This window comes from Fukomys damarensis, unplaced genomic scaffold (genome assembly GCF_012274545.1).
Source record: "Fukomys damarensis isolate Sample0158 unplaced genomic scaffold, DMR_v1.0_HiC HiC_scaffold_8, whole genome shotgun sequence".
Classification (NCBI taxonomy): domain Eukaryota; kingdom Metazoa; phylum Chordata; class Mammalia; order Rodentia; family Bathyergidae; genus Fukomys; species Fukomys damarensis.
In genome coordinates, this window is record NW_022900920.1 from 11,827,764 (window position 1) to 11,833,763 (window position 6,000).

Genomic DNA, 6,000 nt, shown 5'->3' on the forward strand with positions numbered 1-6,000 from the left:
TCGAAGACTTGTCCCAGTTGCACAAATGAAAACTGGCCCTGTCAGGGCTGAAACCCAAACCCTGGCCCCTGCCTGTTGACTTCCTCAAAGCTTTCCTCCCACAAGACCTTCTCGCCACATTTGAAGCAGTGTGGAAAGTGAACATCTTGACAAGGAATCTGCGAAGTGTAAAGCACTGTTGACTGGCACAGGGCTGGCCCTGCTCACTCTTTCTGCCTTTATGGTTTGTGTCTAGATGTCACCCTAAATCCTCATGTGGTCATAGGCTATTTTGGAGGTGGCTGAATCGAGAGTGTGTCACTGATTCGTGATGCAAGGCTAGGCCCCAGGGCATGAGGATTAAGGATGTGAGTGCTACCTACCCTAAGTAGTCTGAATAAGATAAAAGGGGCAGGGAGACAATGTTTAGGTCTCTTGTTGCTTTTGCTGTCATCACCAGCCGTGAAATGCTGCCCCTCTGACAACCTGCCTTGGAGCCAGCTGATTACGGACTGAAACCTCTATGAACCGTAAGCCAAAGAAACCTTTCCCCCTTTAACTTTGGATATCAGGTATTTTGTCTCAGCATTGAGAGAAGAGTAACTAAGGCACACCCTTCCAGGATGTCTCTCTTTTCAAGATGGATGCACAGCCTTTTACTGAACACACTGCACAATTTCATAGCTCAGTGACCCAGCTTCTGCTTTCCTTCCCTCAAGCACTACCTCCATCAACTGCCTCCCCCTGCACTGCTGCGTGGGCACATGCATGGTGCCTCAATTTACAAATAAACTGAGACGTCTCCAAGGAAGGGCTGTAAAGGAGGAGCTGCAAACTCCAACAACAAGGAGGTGCCACTGCATACCCAGCAGACTGGCTAAACAGACAGGGACAATAACAAAGATGGTGAGGATACTGAGGAAGTAGATCTCACACACGCTGCTGGTAAGAATGTAAACTGGGACAGCCATTCTGGAAAAATCTGGCAGTTTCTTAAAAAGCTAAATATCCAAATACCATGCCACTCAGCAACTGCACTCCTGGGCATTTATCCCAAAAACATGAACACTTATGTTCAGCAAAAACCTGTGCATGAATGTTCATAGCAGCTTTATCTGCAGTAGCCAAAACCCAGATGTCCTTTGACAGACGAAGAGTTAAAACAATCTGTGGCAGATCCACACTAGAGAACACTACTGAGCCAGGAAAAGGAACAGCCTAGACAGACGCAACAGCCTGGTAGATCTCTAGAGAATTCTGCCAGGCAAGAAGAAAGTCAGCCCCAAAAGGTTATATCCTGTGATACCATGCCTGCAGCATTTGGGAAATAACAAAAGTATGAGATTTGAGGTGAGAGTCCAAGGGAGGTGGGTGTGGCCACAGAAGGAAAGCATGAGGGGTCTTCACGAGAGAATGTTTTCACTCCTGGAATCCACCAACATGTCCAGTGAACAAGAGAAACAACTATTTACACACCCTAAGAGGATTCTAATCAGACATCTGATAGTCTAGGCAACTACTGGTACAACAGTAAGTTTAAAAATTGTGTAATGCTTGTTTCCAAAGTAAAATCCGGTTTGTAGAAATGTAATGTGCTCTAAATTGTTTTTTCTGCAACTCTACTGAATGAAAATGCCTGCATCTCTATTTACTTATGATCAAATCTAATCCTTCCCCAAAGTAGCAGCTGGCTTGTTACTCAAAAAAGATATCTCTCTTAAACTTGTTCACTTCCAAGTTTCTTTGGACATTATCCTATACTAATAACTATCATCATTTAGGACCAATGAGAACACACACACATCTCATGTTCCCCACACTGAGAAAATGTGACTTCCCTCAATCAAGGGGTAAATACTATGTAATAAGAAATCAACTTTTAGGACCGGGGATTTAGCTCAATGTTTCTCCTGCCTGCCTCGCAAGTTCAAGGTGCTGAGTTGGATCTCCAGTACAAAAAAAAAAACCCAAATTTTGAAGGAAAGTATTATCTCAGGCACTGTGACAGTTAAATCCAAACAAGAATCACTTGAATCATTTGTCACTGTATTTCTAAACTTTGTGCTTTATTCAAATTGAAAATTAATAAAAGTGATACTTCCATTGAGTGGCTGACATATCTCATATATGTGCTCTGCCAACATTATGTCGATGAGTCCTGGTATGTCTTTGTAACAGGCAGGCTTAGTGCCACTTCACAGATGAGAAAGCTGAGACTAAAAAAAAGCAGAAGCAGTGTGTTCCGGAGTCACCTAAGAGTACAAACGAGGGCTTCTGCACTTCTGTAGACCCAACACCCATCCCATATAAGACCTCTACTCAGATGAGGCCAGACAATGGCACTGCGTTCAGTATCTTTCATAGACTTAACGAGCTGCTCATCACGCCATCCTCATCAGTTTTCTACTGCTGCCATAACAAATTACCATCACCTCGGCCTTAAACCACACAAATGGACTATCTCACACTTCTATGGGTCAGATGTCCAGAATCTCAAATCAAAGCTTTAGCCAATGGGAAGTTCTGGGAGAAATCAGTTTCCAAGCTCAGTCAGGGTGCTGGCAGAATCCAGTTCTTTTGAGTGTAGGGCAAGGGTCCTATTTCCTGTGCTGGTTGTCAACCAGGGGCTATCCTTAGCTCCCTGAGCCTAGTTCTGGTCCTGCCAAGTGAACTCCTATGCCTCAGGTCCAGCTGCTCCCCACTGAATTCTTATACAACTTGGAATCTGCCCCCCTTTTTAGCATCTCTCCTCTCACTCCCACTTCCAAGACCACGTGGAGGAGTTCACATGGAGAAGCCAGGATGATCTCCCTACCTGAGGTTCATAACCTTAAGCATAAATTGCAAAGCCCCTTTGGCCATATAACGCATCATATTCACAGGGTCTAGAGCAGTGGTTGTGTGTTGTTTTTCTTTTAAGAGAAAAGATGTTTATGTGTGAGTTGTTTGTTCTAAACTAAAACCTCAACACTCAGGTTTAACTGTAGTATTGGCACCTTGCAATAAGTAGGTTTTGGGTTGCAGTGTGAGCACCCATCTCTAAAAGGTTCGCCACCACTGGGCTAGGGATTAAGCTGTGGACACCTTAGGGCCATTATTTTGCCTTCTACACCATCACTGAAAAGTGAGTGTAGTGTCCCCAGGTGTTCCACTAGAACACATTACATCTTTCCACCTAATCTCAGGAAAAGGATCCATAGATATTTAATCTTATTGACTGTGGAATATACAACTCTGTCTTGGCATGGAGTGATAGAAAAGAACAACTGGCCCACCCATCAGTGTAACCGTTAAGATTTAAGCCAGGTCTCTACACATGACCCATCAAACTCAAGCTGGAAGGGAAATGAAACAGCTGGTAAGTTCCAGAGGTGCCCCCGCCCTCAACACACACACCGTGAAATGAGGGAACCAGCACTTCCTATCTTTGCAGAAGGAGCCACAAATCAGCTGTTTACTCCTTTCTCGATTTTACAAAATAAATAAATAACTGAGTGTCTCATTTACAAACAATACTTCTAACAGATTCCAAGTACTTGCAAACAATGAACTGTGATTCATTTTTCCAAATGAGATGGAGTTTTCTGTCCCCTCGTGATTCATTCATGGGCCAAGAGGCCTGAGTGAAAGTATGGCTCACCCACCAGAGCCCTGGGAGGGAAACACAGCCCTGTTGTTAGGCTCCCCCAAAAATGCTGAGCTTGGTAAGTGAGATCTTCAGTAATTTTCCCTTAGTCTGAAAGAGGCACTCATCTACCTAGACTAGATCCCTACATCCAAATGTCTGTGTCCTTTCCGATCAGCACCCATCCTGAAAAACACTGAAGTCCTCCCAGTACAAACTCCCAGACAATGACCTCTAAGAACTGATCCTTGGCTCCTTTCCTGCCCCAAATTAAGGATTCCTGCCTTGCTGCCCTCCCAGAATGGGGGATCTAATCTCCAAATGCCTTCTCGTGTTCAGTCACGTAAGTTCTCCCTAGCTCAGCCATCGTTATCTTCACCTGAAGGGAAACAAACCCACTCTCCTCTCCACTGGAGTCATTCACACTTTTGCCAAAATTTCCTAGCAAAACCATCCCATACACTTTTCTCCTTCGGGAACTTTCAACACAGCATTTTCTTAAAACTAAAGTATAAGCAAGAGATGTGACATTAGAAGCCACAACCACAGTGGTAAAGACGCTCTGGAAGGTGTGTGAATTAATAGGAAGTTCACAGCCATGTCCTGGCCCGAGGGTGGCCAAATTCCCCATGCAGAGATGGTGTCTGCCCTGCCTGGGAACACTCCCTTTCCCCTGGGTCTTCTCCAGATAGTCCAGCCACACTACAGGTACTCACCAATACCATCCTAGTCACCCTGGAAGCTGAAGGAAGATATCAAGTTCTCCTTCAAAATGTGGTGAGCCAAAAGTGAGCTCTCATCTGGTGATCAAGGGCATAATGGTAACAGAAGCACATCGGGGACACGTGTGAACCCCCAGCAGCCAAAGCTCAAATCCAGGCTACATTGCCAAAGCGGCATATGCACAGACAAGCAATCTTCCCCACCTTTGTAAAATACAAGTGATGACAGCCCTTACCACAAAGGGATCACCCACTGGAGCTAGAGGTGCTCAATGCCTCCAGCCAGGACTGTGGGGTACTGCTACTCTGTCCCCTACCTCTGCTGCCAGCTGCAATTCCTTATCCATCTCTCTGTGCTCAGCTCCCCGCAGTCTCTTTACTAAATGTTCCCTCAAGAGGCTCCTCACGGCAGGGAAGCCCACTAATGCCATACCCTGTAGCTCTCTCTATGGCACCACCCACCCTCCTTCCTTAGATGCAGATAACAAAGCCCTTTCGGTCAACACGTGGTGCTCCAGACTGAGTCTATCAGGAGGTGTGCAGTATGCAAGCAATACACATTCCTTCTGTGTTGGATCTTCGTTTCTTCATCTGCAAAGTGGGGAGAAGTCAGCCAGTCTCCTGAAGCAAGGAAGCCCCTCAATTCTCCAGTGAGAAACAAGCTGCTCCACGTGGGCCCAGAAGGGACCTGCACTGTCCCAGGGCCATTCCCACTGCCACCATCAATGACATCTAGAAGAAGTAAGTAACTGGTGTTCACAGTAAGGAGAGTCCTGAGGTCACCCTGGAAACATCTCCAAAGTCAGAGGACCTGGACTTGAACTAGGTGAGCAGGGAGGTGGCCAAGATATTCCTAAGGAAAAGCTGCCTATGATGTGTGTGGGGACAGCACCTGAGAAGTCCGGTGAGAGCTCACAAAGGCTTTCCAAGTCAGGCAGTCTGGCCCGGTTGAGGCAGAGGGTCAAGGTCTCCTCTACATGTGGGGCAGGAGGCCAAGGAGACCAAAGAGGAACTGAGATAATCCAGAATTTCAGAGAGTGGCATGGCCCAGACCTGACAGAGGTGGGCAGGCGGCAAAAAGACAGAAACCCGCAAGCCTGGGCAGGCCAGGCGAGCTACAAAGCCTTGTGCGCAGGGCAGTAGGACGAAGCAGTATCCAGGGGTCTGTTTTGACTTTAAGGACAGCCTCACTCTCTGGAATGTGTACTGGGGTCAATCGTAAACTTGCAGCCCAACTCTCTCCACCCATCCATCCACCACCGAAAAACGACAAAGAGAAGCTGAGTAAAATCAGGTCTCCGCCCTTCTTAAAAGTTCTCGAGGCCTCGTGGACACCGCAGCGTTCCAAGGGTCCCCCATCACCCAGAGCAGGCCCGCCAAGGGGCGTGAAGGGGACACCCGCCAGCGCAGGTCGCACAGCCCCTCCCCACTGGGGAAGAGCTGAACTTAGTTTTGACCACTGCGATATAAAAACTGTCTATCCCGAGCCCGAGAAGCAAGAACACAAGTTCACCCAAGAAACTAAACGCACGCAGAACAATGACCCCCGGGCTTCCACGCGTGGGGCAAGACGGACAGCTCCGGCCGCGGGCAGAGTTAGGGACCGCGCGGGGGTCAGGAGAGCTCCGCCACCGCCGCGCCCCCGACGAGGATGTCGGAGGGGACCTTCGGGAA

The 6,000-nt window shown here is 47.5% G+C and overlaps 1 protein-coding gene across 1 annotated transcript in view; it reads right to left on the bottom strand.

The window, feature by feature from the left end:
• Nucleotides 1–6,000, bottom strand: part of Dock1 (dedicator of cytokinesis 1) — a 523,445-nt gene that overhangs the window by 516,026 nt on the left and 1,419 nt on the right. The gene's annotated exons all lie outside the window — the stretch shown is intronic.